Here is a 17,836-nt window from a genome sequence, read left to right on the forward strand (position 1 = left end):
GGCCTGATTTTGCCTGTCCTGTTTATCATGGTGTCCCCAGAATTTAGAACATGACTCAGTACATAGTAGGTGCTCAACAGAATGCTGAATAAATGAAATGAACAAATGAAAATGCTGAATATCAGAAACTCTCGAACATATCAATGTAGAAGAATCTCGGTTAGCAAGTCATGCTCTTGAATTACTAGATCGGGGCATTCTCCTTTTGCCTTATTCCCAGTTAGATCCTTTCCATGTCTGTGGCCTCTCCTTGATCAATCACTTTTTGTTACACAGGCCGCCCTGCACAATCAAAAATTTAGAAAGGTATATAAAAATCAATCCAGCTTGGGAGCCAAGAAGTTCATTATTCTCCTCCATCTCTATTTATAAGCAGATATTGAAGACATCCTAAATCAGGAGTCTCTGCTCCTTTGGCTCCTATCACATTAGCCTTGCAGTTGGTCTGTTTTGGTTTGACAGTGACCTTCAAGTGCTTGATTTAATAAACTAGGGAATTAGAATAAATTGTATTGCCTTGTTCAATCATCTATATTACAAAGAGCTGCAAGGAGAAGCTAGAACAACATAAAAACACAGGAAGGAATAAGCAGCCTTCAGTGAGATGAAGAGGGAAAGTCGAGGGAAAAAAAACCTGTGTTTAGAGATGCTCACATGGAATGAAGAGAACAAAAACCCACGACTTTCAAGATCATTTTCTCCCCTGATTAAAAACGTTGTCAAAGCAAAAATCAAATGAGTATTTGCTTATGAAGCAAGTGACACTTCAAAACATGACATAGGAGTGGTACCTCTATTAAGAGTTTGTTTAAATAAATAAACCCCCACTCAACAAAACAGAGCATTTGTAGCAGTTTTATTCCCTCTAGCAAGCCACATAGGGGCTACACAGACTGATGATGAGGATGCTATTCCCTGAAAGGTCTGGCCCCTCTAAGAGATGAAAGGGTACCGAGTGTGGTGGTTTGCCTGTTTCTGTACCAGGCTTCTTGTGCAGGGCGTGGAATTCAGGTATGCATGCCCCTTCTCATACACAGTGCCTAGAAGACGACCTGGCATACAGTAGGGTCTCAATAAATACTTCATTTAAAGATGGAAGGCATAATTACTTGCATTTTTCTGGGAGAAAAGATTCTTACTTGCAACATGCTCAAACCAGGGTAGCCCATCTTTTACTTATATTATGATCAGTAAGAGGCACTATGACTCCGTGCTATTTTCTCCATCTTCTTGCCTCCCCAGAAACTGAGAATATGCTCTTTCTTGATCTGTTTTGTGTTAAGAAGTGAATGCTGTGTGGTAAGTAAAAGAGCGGGTTTTGGAGTCAGTTGCTTAAATTCTAAGCTTCCCTTTCCTGCTATAGAAAAGGGGGGCTATTAGTGCTAATTACTTCATTCTTCAGGGGATTCAATAAAGTTGTACTTGTTGAAAGCATACATACAATGTTTGAGCTAGAGTTCACACTCAACAAAATACCTGTTCCTCCCCCCTCCCCATTTTACAGATGAGGAGATTTTGGTTCAGAAGGATTAAATGACTGTCTCCAGGATCACCCCACTGGGAATTGATGAAACCGGGATTTCAGTAAATAGTTCTCCCCGACTACAGAAACCGTGGACTTTCTCCACACTCCACAGCTTCTTGTGCAGGGCGTGGAATTCAGGTATGCATGCCCCATTATTTTCACCCTCGCTTCCTGTGCACACGCAGCAGCTTGCTGGGCATCCCAAATCCCCACATCTGAAGCAGTAAACTGTCTGTTGTTGACTTTGAAAACAGCAGGAATTTACAGAAGTTCCCAACTCAGGGGAATTTTTCCTACTTCAGTGTATAGACACAGGCCTGCGGTCACAATACATGTAAAACATCGGAGGGGCACAGGGCAGATGCTCTAAGTTGGCTATTTAAAACATGTTTGTTTGATATAAGTTGATGTTCTGGAGACAAATGTGTCAAAAAATGTGAGATAATATAAAGGGTGTTGAAGCAGAAATGCTAATTAAACCAGTGTGGATGTAAATTATGTTTTATAACACCACAGGCTAGGAGAATTCTTAAACACCACTCCCCTACCTACTCTTCACATGTATTAGCTGCATTACATAATGAGCCAGTGTGGCTTTTTTTTTTTCCTGGCCAAATTTTTGATCAAGGAGGAAGCCTTGGGTGGTCTGCCTGTGGACCTTCTATTCCAGGATTTTAACTACTATTCCCTCCCTCCTATGCCATGCACAGTTTTTTTAAATCCACAAACCAGTGGTTCTCAATCATGACTTTACATTACAATCACCTGGCAAGATTGTAAAAATTACAGATAACTAGTTCTCCCCTGCAGAGATTCTTAACTCATTGGTCTGAGGTGGAGCCCAGACATCATATTTCTAAAATTTTTCTAGATGATCCTAATGTGTAGGTGGGTTTGACAATCACTACACTAATTGTTCTGTCTTTGAACCACTGCACAAGCTGAAATTCTTTTCTTTCCTATTGTCACTCTGCAATTCCTAGCCGTTCTTCAAAACTATAAAGGTACCAGTTCCAAGAAACTTCTCCATTGGGTAATATCGGTCCTTCTCTTTAGTATTAAAAACTCATTCCGTGATCCGTCCTAATTCTCAATAGATTCCACACTACTATAAATTCCTTGAAAGTGGAGACATGGGGTGGAGGTTGTAGAATGGATAAAATAATTAGGGCCCAGTCCCACACAGGATATTATGAAGCAGCAAGAACCCTATAAACACACTGCAGCATTGTGGATGAAGGTGATAAGACAATTTTGAGCAATCACAGAAGAGTACATACTATATATTATACATTTACATAGAGAGCAAACCCAAAGGAGTCATCCTTGCTTTTAGAAATCAGGAAAGTGGTTATCACAGAGGGAGGGCATGGTAACAGGAAGGGAGCATGAGAATAGTTTATGGGATCCTGTTTATGTCTTTGATTGGTCCGTGGTTACACAAGTGTCTGCTTTGAAAAAATTCTCCCAGATGTAAACCTAGGATATGTGTACTTTTCTGTACATACATTATTCTTCAATAAAAAAGTTAAAAAAACTTTGCTATAAACTTGTATATAGCATAATTTCAATCTAAGTCTCAGGAATGTGAAATTGACATTTGAAAGAATCTACCTTCCAGATGTGGTTCCTCAGATGAGGTCACTGGATGAAGTGAAAGTATTGATCAGTGTTGATTTCCTGATTCAGAAACCAGTTGAGAGAGAGAGAGAAAGAGAGAGAGGTGTTGGGGATTCCGGATGAAGTGAAGGATAGGAGTTCTTTGTGCTATCCTGGTAGCCTTTCTATGAGTTTGAAAATACTTCAAAATGAATTATTTAAAATGTAAACAGAGAGCATTAGTTGCATGTACTTCAGTCCCAGTGCTGCTTTGCAGGCAGCGAAGACCTTTCACGCAAGATGTAATCAAGGTACATAAAAGGACCGAGAGCAGGAACCTCACCAAGCGTCTAAGAACAGCTTGTATCCACCAACCTTGTTCTTGGAGGGCTTGCTGTTAGGTGTTTACCCATTTGGCAGAAATGGATTTGCCACTTGCTTTTGAAACACAGCACCCAACAAACCATGGGAAGCTTCTACTGTTCACCCAAATCCTTGTACTTGTTGGATGGAGACACTGGATTAGGAGAAATCACTTACCCTCTTGGGGCCTTCATTTCTCACATAGAACAGAGGTTTGCATTCCCTGACCATCTTAGTTTTAAGCGGCGATCTGGCTAACTATGAGAAGTGTTCCCTTTTTCTCTGAGTTGGCTTGATTTGGTAGATAAATTTTATGGTCTTGCTGCTCCCAAGGAATCTTCCAGCTTTAGACTTCTGGACGTCTGTGCCTCTGAAGATGTGAGCCTGGATTCCATGGGCCAGTGCAATTGAAGGGCCAAAGCTTCTTTATGGGTTTGCAGCTATGCAGCACGTGTAATTGACCAGATGTCAGAGCCGGAAGTTTTTTTGGAAAGGTCAAAAAGAGTCGTTTTTTTAACAGAAGGAAATTCATTAATTGCCTCATTGGTAATTATGACACAATGCTAATAACTTCTCTCCTTGGGCGGTGGTTACGGAGAGGGGCAGAGGAACATGTAGTTAAAATATTCCCCTTTTAAATGTCTCTAGGGTTGTCTTATTTATAACAAAAGGTGCTTATTTCCTGGTATGTACAACTATAATGCTTCATTTTTTAAATGGCCTGGGTTTAACAATAATTATTAATCTATTTAGCAGATATATATTGATACCTTCTATGTGCCAAGAACTAAAGATTATTTATTTATTTATTTATTTATTTATTTATTTATTTATTTATGATAGAGTGAGAGAGAGAGCACAAGCAGGGCAGAGGGGCAGAGGGAGAGGGAGAAGCAGACTTCCCTGTTGAGCAGGGAGCCCAATGCAGGACTCGATCCCAGGACCTTAGGATCATGACCCAAGCTGAACGCAGACACTTAACCCACTGAGCCACCCAGGTGCCCTATGTGCCAAGAACTAAAAATGCTCAAGACAGAGCAGCATGTCAATTGGAAAATGAGAACAGTTATCTTCAGCTCTTCTGCATCCCATATTCCTCTGGAGTCCTATAGGGCTCCCATTTTCTCAAACTCCTATCCCCCAGTCCATCATCATGGCCCATCTTTTCTTGTTTTCTATTTTGTCTAGATCCCCAGACTAAGTGATTCAACCATCCTCTCCCTATATTCATCAACCCCTTCATCTTCTACCATCCTCCTAAATTCCACTCAGTAAATTTTACCACCTGTTACCTTCTGAATACCTATAGTCTCAGGTAATTAAGATGATATGACTACAACCTCTCCTGGTTCTACCACAATCAGTTGTTACATGATATCAGCTAAACTCATGAGACTTTTCAGCATCCTTCTTATTAAGTTGTATTTCATTTTCTGTTTTCTGCTCTCAAGCAACCAATCCTCAAAGACACACATACACACACTGTGGAAGCCAAGGCCTTTTGCTTTATTGAGCAGATTGAAGTAATTAATTTCCAGTTTCCTTTTCACCTCAAAGTCTCTCTATGTCATTATTCATGGCTTTCTACTTCCCTGCTGCACTGGAGGAAAAGCGTTTTTCTTCATTTCCAAGTTGCTTTGACACCAACTTTCTTCTGTAGGATTCTTTCTTAACCACTTCCCTCTGACCCCATGTACTCTAGCTTGAGTCCTCAAAATGAGGCCAAAGTTGTTCTGAGGTCTCCCAAACCCATCTACTCCCAAAGTCAATAACTTTGCTAATTTACTTTCACCATCACCAAGGGGATTTTGAAATTGAACATTTACTTGTTGAAATCTCTTCTCTGAGCTTCTACTCACAGATTCTTCATTTTGTCTTTTTTCTAGATTCCTGTTCATCATCTTTCCTTTATTCCTGTTTTCTGACAAATACACATCCCCCCAAGCTTATGTCCCTGTCTACTCCTCCACCAACATGATCCCTTCCATTATCCCCAAAGATCCTTCACAGCTTTTTATACAAGAAGGCCATATTGTGAGTCAACACAGAACACCATACAAACTCCACGAAGCACCACGACCTCCAGCCTTGAACACAACTGAGTAATAAGGATGGATGCCACCACGATGGAGTGGCACTGTGACTCAAGACATCCAGTCCCTGCTGGCAGCACCAGGAGACAACCCAGACAGCAGGGGCCAATGCCACCCATGAAACCAGTAGGACTCTAAAATGGGATGGGGACCCAGGCCAGCAGAACAGCCTCATCCACTGAGTTCAGGGAATCTCAGGGATCCTTTAATCATGCTCCACTCAAAGACAGGATCACACAAAACAGAGTCTGTGAGGATCTCACAAAGCAGACATTGAAAAAAGATGGTCAGGTTCACCAGTCTTGCTCTTATAAAGTATATCATTGCTGCTCTCTGCTGGTCAAAAGCATTATTCTCCTCACTTAAGATAAGCAGAGACATGGAATGGGTCAAAGAGGGAAGATACAATGCTTTCAAAATGATACAGACTCACGCTCAGCAACTGCAGTTGCTGAGATGACTTCATAGACTTCAGTACATATTCTCATGCAGAGAAACTGGTATCAGTGAGGATCTATGGGACCACTAAAGCAAAGACGTGCTATTAATCACCACTATTTTTTTGTGTGTGTGGTAGATCAAGAGTTCTACCCTCTTGACAAATGTATAAGTGCACAATACAGTCCTGTTAACTATAGGCACAGTATTACAGCAGAACTCTAGTACCTATTCATCTCTGCAACTGGAAGGTCATGTCCCTTGAACAGCAGGTCTCCACTTCCCCTCCTCCCAGTCCCTGGTAACCTCCCAGTCCCTGGCAACCACCATTTTATTCTTTCTAGGTGTTTGACTATTTTAGATTCTATTTAGACTATCCACTCATGTGAGTGGAATCGTACGGTATTTGTCCTTCTGTGCCTGGCTAACTTCACTAATTAATCCCCATTTTGTTAAACCTTTATTTCACAGAGCATATGGGCTGCATCATACATTTCAGCTAGCATGAAAACAGTTACCGCTGTTTAGTGCAAAACTTTCTATCGACCATCGTGTTTACATTTTTACAGGAAAATCGACAAGTTCTAGTGGGGATGATTACCTTGATACATTGAAAAATCCTAAAATGTTTTTTGAATGCTTAAAGGATGGTTAAATACATATATGTATATATGTAATTGTATATGGGTATACACACACACACACACACACATATACAATTTATTATGTTGAAAACTTACTCTTAAAAGTGTGTCAATGATGGTTTTGATTATCCAGAATATTTGCATACTAAGAGCACTCCAAGGACTGCCCGGTGAGGACAAACATGGGCCATAAAGTCTAACACAACAGGTTTGACTCAGCCACTTATTAGCCACATGACCTCAGGGTGGTTACTGAATATCTTTGAGCTCTACTTTCCTCTTTTATCAAATGGGGGAAATAATAATACCCCTCTTTTTTATTATAAATATTAAATGAAATATCCCATATTATGTGATTGACAGTCCTTGGCCCAAAGTCAATGGTCAGTAACTCTTAACTGTTATTGTTAACATTATAATCCAGTCTAAGCAACAGAATTTATTACCTTTTCCAAAGCAAAGCTAGTTTATCACAGGTTTTAAAATATACTCTCTAGATACCTGGAGAAAGCTGTTTTTAGAGAACAGCCTTAGCTGTGACACTAACTGAGTAATTTAAAGTAATGCCTTAAATTTTCTGAGTCACGAAAATGTTTCCCGATACTTGCCTTGCCCTAAGCTTCCAACATATCTCTGCGTTTTAATTTTATTTACCACTGTTTAGTGGCCTATGGTGCAAAGTGTTTTATTTTCTGACCTTCTGTTCTCCACCTAATGACTTGCTTGGAGAACAAACAACCACTGAAGGAAGCTAGTAATCTTTTGGGAAAATTAACAAAGAATAATTCTTAGAAGGAACAATGAAAGTAGGAAAGTACACAGACACAAAAATGCATTCTTCTTTTTAAATATTACCACACTGAAATGTGATTTGACTGTTGTTTCAGGTTTATTAGTTCAGTAAATAAGGATTTGGTGGTCATTGGGTTTGTAAGCTAGAAGTTACAGTGTGCTGAATCTTGAAGAAACTATCCAGTTGCTAGAGATGCATTCTAACCAGAATGTTCTAGATGGCTCCCTTCCTCTTGTCCATTCCTCTCTCAGAAAACATCGCAAAAACTTCCTTTGATTACAATTCTTCTAGCATAAAGTTCAGAGAACTAAATGTCTAAGAGACATGCTAGGAGTCATCTTCCAATCCAAGCCAACTCATCAAGCTCAGTACTGATGCTGGAGGGTCCCAGCAAGATAAATTCTGTAGAGAAAACAGGGTGGAGTCAGACCACTGAGTCCTAATACCACTCAGGGATAAGGACTGGTTCAAGACAAATTATTAATTTGGCAAAATGTGTCTTCAGTGGTCACTGTCTCTTCTCCTTGAGAAATTTTTCCGTTTGTTTATGACTCCCTTCTTCCTCCAACAAGACTTTTGCTACCTTCATACTGTTGATATGATACAACCTTCCTTATGTCCTTGGCCTGCCCCTATGAACTTCTAGCCCCTTCCCTGCGTTCCATCCCTTTGATCACCCCTACTGATAGTTAATGTCTCCTTTTTCTGTCCCTTCATCTTGGTGAAATATGTCAACAATAAGGATCAGGGTCGAACATGGTAAAAGATCAACTCTCAGGGTTAATTTCCAAGGGCAGGAAGACCTTAGAGTCCCTTCAGAATCTGGTACCTGACTCCTTGCTGGTACACGAGAAGAATGGACCATCACACAGCAAATCACTGCATCTTCCTGGAGAAAAAGTAACTCTTTCAGCAAAAGAGGACAGCAGTGAGTGGCATGCCCAGAGATGGTAACCAACTGAGGCACTTAAATCCCTGTAAGTAGCAACTTCCAACTGGCAACTGATGATTTTTCAAACCTTTCTCATCAGGAGAGCCGGAAGGGATTCTTTCTCTTCTCTTTCCCCCTCCTCCATTGTTTCTTTCTTTCATTTCTTTTTTATGCATTACTTTAAAATTTGAAGATACTAGATCTTTAGGGGGGAAAGAAAAAGCAGGCTTTTTTTGATTCTGCAATTTTATAAATGGACAAAGGGCTATTTTCACTTCTTGTAATCTTACTGGAGTATTGTTTTCAGAAAAATGTCTTAGATCTGTCTCTGTGTGGCTTTAATGTTTTAACTTGTCAGAGCCTTTTTTCTTCATCTGTTCGATGGGTTTAATGATTCTTAATGCAGCCCTAACTACTGTGTTGGCATGTAAGAACTTGATATAGGATATTTATGGTTAGATATTTGACACAGAAATGGAAAAGGCAGTGGGAAAATGAGTGATAGGAAAACTTTCCATAGTAACAGAATACATCGGATGTTAAGATGTGCATGTTTAAAAATAATGTCTAATGAAAAATATATCTTCCTAAAATGAGTGTTTTCCCCACTAGTCTACCTTCTTTTGGAATCTTGAAGCCTCCTTTGAGCCTAACAGAAACTTTGATGACTATATTTCCCAGTATGTTCCTTGCATTCCCAAGGACAGGGTAAAAATGCATGTGCTCAGTCATTACCATCTCCATGACTTTGCTGGTGCTGTTTCTGCCACGTGGAATTCCCTTTTTTATTTCCAATGTCCTCTCACCGCTGTTTCCTACAGATCCCATTCAAATTGTTTAAATATTGTTATTGCTTTGAAACATAGATCAAATGCCCTAATTTCTATCTGAGTACCCCATCTTATTTTTTAATTGTACTTATTTCTTGCTCTGAATGACAAAATGTATATCCTGTATTTCTCCAAACATAAATATGCTTTTTCAGGCCATGGTCTTTCTGATTAGAGAGTCAATCCTCATTTCTATTCCCTCCTTAGGAATTACTAATCCTAAAATCTCAAATTCTGAAGCCTTTCCAAGCACCAACCTGGGCAGAGGTAAAGCCCTTCCTTTTGTTCTCTCACACTTTTCTCACATCCCTGGGGCAGACAGAATAATGGCCATCTAGAGATGTGCAAGTCCTAATTCCCAGGGTCTATGCACATGTTACCTTCTATGGCAAAAGAGACTGCACATTGATTAAGAATGTTGCAATGAGAAGATTATCTGGGTGGACCCAATGAATTCACAAGGGCCATAAGGCAGGCAGGGAAGTGGGTGTCACAGTAGTGCATGTGAGAAAGATCTGAGCTTCCATTGCTGATTTTGAAGATGGAAGGGGCCATGAGTCAAGGAGTGTGGGCAGCCTCAAGAAGATGAAAAAGGCAAAAAGCCAGATTCTCTGCTACAGCTTCTGGAAAGGAATGCAGCCCTGCCAACACACTGATATTAACTCGGTGAAATTCATTTTCAACTTCTGACCTCTAGAACTCTAAGATAATAAAGTCATATCGTTCGAAGCCACTATATTGTGATAATTTGCTACAGCGGCCATACGAAACTCATATAATTCTTCCATTCCAACACTAACTAGGTGTTTTTTGACTTGGTTTGCATTTTGCATTCTTTCAGGTTTTACTTCAAATAAAGTACCTCACATCACACCAAGATTTTGATTTTTTTTAAGGACTGTCCCTAGAATGAGAATTAGGAAACTGAAAACTGTGTCATGAGCTGGCATAAACGCTGTATTAGTTTCCTAGGGTTGCCATAAGGAAATATCACAGACTGAGTGACTCAAACCATAGAAATTTATTTTATCACAGTTCTAGAGGCTGTAAGTTCAGGATCAAGGTGTCAGCAAGTTTCGCTTCTGCTGGGGGCTCTCTTTGCCTTGCAGATGGCCACCTTCTTGCCACACCCGCACATGCTCTTCCCTCTGTGCGTGCACATCCCCCTAGATGTCCTTATGGGCCCAGGGATCTTCTTCTTATAAGAATATTAGTCAAATTGGATTAGGACCCACCCCAAGAGCTTCATTTTAACTGAGTCACTTCTTTAAAGCTCCTATCTCCAAAGACAGTCACATTCTGAGTTTCTGGGGGGTTAGTGCTTCAACATATGAATTTTGAGGAGTGGGCCTAATTTGGCCCATAACAAAATTATTATTTGTTTCAGATATTTGATTTGTGCTTTAAAGAGAAGAAAAAGAAAAGAAAAAATAGTATAAAAGGAAAGCAAACAAAAGTAACCAATACTTTCAGTTTGACTATACCAGTAAGAAGAACGTTAGGTAAAATGAGAAGAAAAACAACAATTTTTTGAACACCTACCAGGTAAAATCTGTCATTACAAAAACTAGGATTAGGATGTTCTGCCTAGATGCCCCTTCAGTGAAGGACTTCTTGGCCAGCTGCATGCTCTGCAGTCACTCCTTTCATGCAGCCCTGCCCATGTTCACGCCTTTCCCAGGGTGATCCATATCCAATGACATATTAGCTTTCCATCTTGCCCCACTTGGAACAACTCTGAAGGACATTCTAGTGTCAGCACTCCCCATGGGATTGACTGGAGCTTCCAACGAGACTCTACCACAGCTCAGCGTCTTCCTCCGCCTACTGCTCTCTCTCTTCCCTTTCTCCCATAGATCTCAAGAGCATCCCATCGTCAATATTCCGCACACTAAATATCTTTCAGGGCCACCTCTCAGGGACCCCAGCCTATGACACAGTTTCTAGAATGAAGAAAACATAAGTGTAGAAATGTTGACTAATTTACTCAAAGGCACATTTATTGAGCAGCTGTCTCCCTTCAGGGTCCAGTGCTTTCTCACACTGGGCTTTATGCCTTCTGGAACTTTATCAAGTGAAAGCCACAGAATAAGGATCTTGTGCAGGACCAATTTTTACTCCATTACCAGAAATTTAAAATACCGTTTTTAAATTAACGATATCAGGATAGAGTGCAAAATGCAATGAGTTTTTAGAGCATGACCCTTCCAAAAATAATCTCTTATTTATAACTGGTTGCTTTACCATGTCAGACTACCCAGATTGGAATCCATGTTTTGCCAGTTATGCAAGTGCTTACACTTTTTATCACAGCCTCTCCACCTAAAAATGAAATCATAAGAATATATATATATATATATATATATATATATATATAATATATACCATTGGGTTATTGAGGCAGGTTAAATTGGATCATTCATGTAAAGTTCTTAGAACAATGTTTGACATTTTTAAAATACTCAGGAAGTGCTTAAAATTCATTTAAACCTCATAGATACATTCTTTTTCCTCTGTGCTTAGAGTATCTGATTAATTAATATACCGTAGGAATCATATAATATCAACATGATGCACCTCCTCTGTGCCTGCATTTTAATTTATAACTTCATATTAATAGGTTTCTCTCTTTTTCAGTGCACTCCACTGCTCTAGAAACCAATTTAACAATAAGTTCTTAACAATAAATAAATTTAATTTAACATTTAAATTTGGCAATAAGTAAATCTTGAATAGTCCCTTAGTGCCTAACAAATCAAGACCAAACTGAAGGCAGCTTTCCGGTGCCCTCTGTTGGGGATGAGTCATGTCCGCCTAAAATTATATGTTAAAGTCCTAGCCCCTAATACCTCAGAATGCGACCTTATGTGGAAATAGGATCCTTGTAACTGTAATTATCTAAAATGAGGGCAATCTGGAGTAGGTTGGGCCCCTAATAGAATATGTCCTTATAAAAATGGGAAATTTGGACAAAAACAGACACACACTGGGAGAATGCCATGTGAACACAAAGGCAGAGATCAGGATGATATGTCTATATGCAAGCTGAAGAATGCAAAACATTGCCAACAAACCACCAGAACCTAGGACAGAGGCATGGAATAGATTCTCCTTCACAGGCCTCAGAAGGGACCAACCCTGACAACACCTTAATTTTAGACTTCTAGCTTCCAGAACTGTGACATGAGAAATTTCTGTGGCCTGAGCTACTCGGTTTGTGGTATGTGGTTATGGTAGCCCAAGGAATGGACACACCCTCTGTGGTTTGACTTACAACCACCTTTCCAGTCCATTTTTTGGCTTCCTGTTGTCTATTCCAGCCAAGTTAACATAGTCCTTGGCCCTCCTTCCTTTCTGTAAGAATGCATTAACTCAAGCTAGTTTCCATGCTTGGAAGTCCCCCCACTCTCTGTGTAGCACTTGTGAAGTCTTCTCAACCCAGTTTCTCCATGAAGGTCATTCTTCCCTTTAAACCTGCCTCCATCTCTGCCCCCACCAGCATGTATTGTTTGGAATAACCATTTTTCTTTTTCTTTTTCTTTTAAGAACTGCATACTGTCACTGATCTTTTTTTTCATTTTTGCAAATATATTTTTTTATTTTATTATGTTATGTTAATCACCATACATTACATCATTAGTTTTTGATGTAGTGTTCCACGATTTTGTTTGCGTATAACACCCAGTGTTCCATTCAGTATGTGCCCTCTTTAATACCCATCACCAGACTAACCCATCCCCCCACCCACTCCCCTCTAGAACCTTCAGTTTGTTTTTCAGAGTCCATAGTCTCTCATGGTTCGTCTCCCCCTCTGATTCCCCCCCTTCATTTTTCCCTTCCTGCTATCTTCCTTTTACTTTTTTTTAACATGTTATTGATCATTTTGAACAAGTGTGGCTTCTATGTAAACTAGACTGTGCATACCTTAGGGAAGGGAAGTCTGTATTTTACCCCTTTTCCCCGGGAAAGGAGTACAGTAATTGTTCTTATCATAGACATTCAATAACTAGCTATTGATTTCCTTTGAATGGTAGTATTTACATAACATTTTTTGCAATGTTTCTCGAAAAAAACCTATCACCTATGAATTGAAAAAATATAAACAAAGAGAATTTTTGTCTCTTCATTGTAGGATATCAACTCCTTGTTTTTGTGTAGGGATTTGTGTAGCTGACTGTGTTGGTTAAATGTTTGAATATATACCTACCATAGAATAATCAAGTAGTGACATTTTAAGAAAAGTATGCCCCATCTTTTATTGAAATGCAGATGTATTCTTTGCATGTATTTAAATGGAAAATAATTGATTCAAATGAGTCTGAGTTGATTTGACATGAAAATATTATTTTAGGGCATTAGATATAAATGGAACAAATGGGATAAAATGGGGTGTCATATAGGTCTGTATAGAGTGCTTCAGGACAAGAGAACAATGGAAAAAAAATGAAAGCTGCCAAGAGCTGGTAGGTATTAGAATATGCTTTGATAGGATAAAAGCCTACTGGAGACTAAATAAGTTTCTATATTATTTTCTCAGGGAATAGTTTGATCTTATAAAGGTGAAAAAGTTTGGATCACCTGAAAGTCAAGAGAGGGGTGATAAATTGGCTAGCTTTAGGAATAATTAGTGATGAGCATTGCAAAATGGGAGGGGTTAGTTACACATAGAAATTCTAAAACTTTCATATTCGTGGCTTATGGTGGTTCTTTGGCTTTAGCAACCCCATTTTGGAGATTCGATAAGGAAGATTATTTCTAATCATCTCTGACTTGCTGCCTCAGAAATGTAATTTCCAACCAATGTTCCTAGGGCCCTGTTGACTCCTGGATGTGTTAGCTGCAGATAAGCGGTAAAGATTTGAGGCCAGAGGCACTAGGCTCTTTCCTTGTCCATTCCCTAGCGTTGCTTTCTCAGGAGCATCCCTTTCCATTGTCATGCTTTCAGAACAAATGCTACTGACACAAATGAGATGCATGCATCCTGAGAAATGTCACAGCTATTAGAAAGTGATAACCTTAATGCCATGTAATAATTGGAGGGTTAAGGGATTACACTGTGAGTATTTGGATGATCTATAAGGTTTGGGCATTGAAAAATGATGTTATAAATAGACTGAAGCTATGGATAAGAAGGAAGCATTTGTGTGTTCTTACTATGCTTAGTTCATATCTACCTAAAACATGCAAGACAGGATCCTAAAATTTAAACCACATAGAACAAATTCTTTATGCTGCTTTGTAAGAAAAAATAATTGTGCAGGACATTGAAATGGACCAAAAAGATTACTGGATGGTGGGCATAATCCTAAAGATCATTCTCCCAAGATTCTGGTTTCCTGGTTATGTAATCAACACTAATTTAGGAATAGCTATGAAAAGATTTTGCAGTTGCAATTAAAGTCCTAAATCCAGGGGTGCCTGTGTGGCTCAGTCATTAAGCATCTGCCTTCAGCTCAGGTCATGATCCCAGGGTCCTGGGATCGAGCCCCGGGCTCCCTGCTCAGCCAGGAGCCTGCTTCTCCCTCTCCCACTCCCCCTGCTTGTGTTCCCTCTCTCGCTGTCTCTCTCTCTCTGTCAGATAAATAAATAAAATCTTAAAAAAACATTCCTATATCCATTGACCTTGGAATATGGAATTTATCTACATGTGCCTAATCACAAGCCCTTAAAAGCGGAGAGCTTTCTCCAGTTGGTTGCAGAAGAAGAAGACAGAAAGATTCAGAGCAGTAGAAGGATTCAAAAAGCCATTGTAGGTGTGAGGATGGGGAGGATCACATGAGAACAAATATGAGTGGATCCAGGAGCAAAGAGCAACCTTGGGCCAAAACCCAGGAAGGAAACAGGACCTCAGTCCTACAACCACATGGAATTGAATTCTGCCCATGATTGAATGAGCTTGGAAGGAAAGACTTCCTTAGAGCTTCCAGATAAGAGCCCAGCCCTGGGGAATTCTTGTGAAACCCTAAGTGGAGGAGCCAGTTAAGCCATGCTGACCTTCTAATTGATAGAACTATGAGCTAATAAATGGGCATGTTTTAAGCCATTGAATTTGTGATAATTTGTACATAGAAACAGAAAACCAATACACTGGGTGTCAACCTTCGGGGTTTTTATTTTATGGAGTACCAGGGCCTTCATTTTCCTTGAATTATTATACAGTTCTGTAAGTCATAGATAATTGATAATACAAATGATTTTTGTCTACAGACATGCAAATGAATTTTATCCATCAGAAATACAATCTCCCTCAAGTCCAAGGAATAAGCTATTTTGCATCTATTTGTAAATTCATTTCAGAATTTCTTATCTGCCTGTATATGGCTGGTACATTAAATTCTCTTTTGATCCAGTTGTAACATCTTACTGGTTCCCTTATTAATTAATGAGTTAAATGAAATATTTAACATGTGTTCATTTTTTATGTCTGTATAAGAGTCCTAATTTAGAAATGTATCATTTAACAGTGGTTTCCAAATGTTATATGGCAGGGGTTTCCAAATGTTATATGGCAGGGACAAATATTTATGGATCTCATAAGACTAGAAGAAGGCTCAGTGCTGTACTTAAATTCTCATCTGAGCTTTAACAAACTGAAATTTGAGGGTACTTTCCATTCTGTCATATAGTTTTCCAATGCCAAATGGAGCTCATCTCCTTTCACCATATTCAACACCCCTTCCCCTATTTCCTTAATCCATTCTTGATGCCAACATCTTCCTAATCACTCAAGATTCCCAACTCAGAGCAGTTTGTCTTTTCATTTCCTTTTCTCCCTATATCCAATTGGTTATCAAAGGCTGTGAATTCAGCATCTACCACTTCCTTTGCAGCCACTCCTTTCTATCTCTGCTTCCAATCATCCTCATTTCTTCTCACACTAATAGAAGCTCAGACAGAGCCAGATCCAGTTTTGGGTGCCTGGCATTTCTACTATTTGGAGGGTCATCTTGCGGGGGGGGGGGGCGAGTAACATATTAAGAATAAAAAAATTAGATAGTCCTTCAGAATGAGATAAGAAATCATAACAAACTAACAAAGTCATAAAACTTCATGCCCCTTCTTTTAGAGATCTCTCAATGCAATTTACCAGAAACATTTATGTAGAAATGATTCCTGACCATAACTTGTCCCCCTTCCTACTCTAAATTTCCAGCAACTCTGAGCACTCATGGGGCCATGCAAATAAGGCCCTAAAACTTATGTTTCTGTAGAGTCCATTGTCAATTCTTTCTGCATTCATAGTAAAGGCAGTAAGTTATACAATGAGAGGTGCTGAAAGTTATCTGGAGCTTCATGGAGATGGGGAAAGTTACAAACCTAGGAGATTTTATTACGTGGGGGCCTAAACTGTAGCCCAGTCTCCTGAATAAAACTTCAGGGGATCTGTGCTTTTAAAAAAGATTCACAGGTGAAGTGGATGCAATTGGCGCATGTATGAAGAGTTTGAAAACCACTGCTCTAGTTCAAAAAGTGACTTAATCCTATGTCTCCAAGCTTGGCTCAAGCTCACAAGGACAACAGTCCTCCAACATTTCCTGGGCATTGGGGTCTCTATAGTAGAGAATGCAGATGCCATAAAAAATGCAGGTAGAAAGAGCTTTGACTAAAGTCTGAATTGAAACAACTGCTTTTCTGTCTTTGAAGTAACTATATTGGCTTTGATTCAAGTAAAGCAATGAGCTTGATGAAAATTATCAGAGCCCAGAAAATGACCCAGAACTCAGAGGAGATGAGGAAAAAAATCTCAAGTATAAGAGGAGTCAGGCAGGACCAGAAAAAAGATGTTTCCAACAGCCACACCCAACGAAAGATTTCACTGAACCCTTAACTAGAAGAGGTTGGGCATAAACATCAGGGCTACACTGCAAATATGTCTACATATCATTTGCAATTTACTGCTTATATCTTTACGCTTACATAATACTCTTCAATTCAGTATATGCAATCCATTTTAAAGTGTAAATTCTCTCCTTCCCAGGTATGCACTGGCTTTCTAAAGCCCATCATTTAAATAATTATTTCAGATACTGGGAAAGAGAAAATTCTTAAAGTGGAACACTGATATGAAGAATCCAGATTCTGTCAGCCAGACAGGGAAGATCAGTCACGAGCATGATGTTTACATTCCCACCATATACACCCATCCCATATGAAATGCAGGTGAGAGAGTCCTCTGTACTTCCAAAACGATGAGAATAAATCTTCCTGTCACTTTATGTCTCAGTCTCACAGTCCTCAAATAACCACCCGTAGATAGAGCCCTCAGCAAATTTGTTATCAGAGGTATGTGTTTACACATGGCAAGTCTCCGAGAAATAGAGAAAAAAATAAAATATTGTCAGTGAAAAGAAAGTTCTTCTTTCCAGAAACTAATATGATGAAATTTTAAAACACAGCAGAACATAAAACTATTTTTATATTCAAAACAAATTAGGATATGATTATATTAAGTGCAATGCAAGTTGTTGTAAATAAATATTTATTGTTCATTTGCTCTGTCAACACACATTCCATTGTTTCCTGTGGTTACTGGGCGGTGCATCTCTGTTTGCCCCGCCTTGCATTCTTCTACACTCCCTGCTCTTGTCTAGGGCAGTAGACCAGGAGCCTTAAAGGCTCC

General features: G+C 39.4%; 1 protein-coding gene across 3 annotated transcripts in view; it reads right to left on the minus strand.

Annotated features, from left to right (window-relative positions):
• Nucleotides 1–17,836, minus strand: part of KCNIP4 (potassium voltage-gated channel interacting protein 4) — a 1,115,095-nt gene that overhangs the window by 354,254 nt on the left and 743,005 nt on the right. The window lies entirely within an intron of this gene.

Source organism: Callorhinus ursinus, unplaced genomic scaffold (assembly GCF_003265705.2).
Source record: "Callorhinus ursinus isolate GAN/ISIS: 27379988/994484 unplaced genomic scaffold, GSC_fseal_2.0 scaffold4, whole genome shotgun sequence".
Lineage (NCBI taxonomy): Eukaryota > Metazoa > Chordata > Mammalia > Carnivora > Otariidae > Callorhinus > Callorhinus ursinus.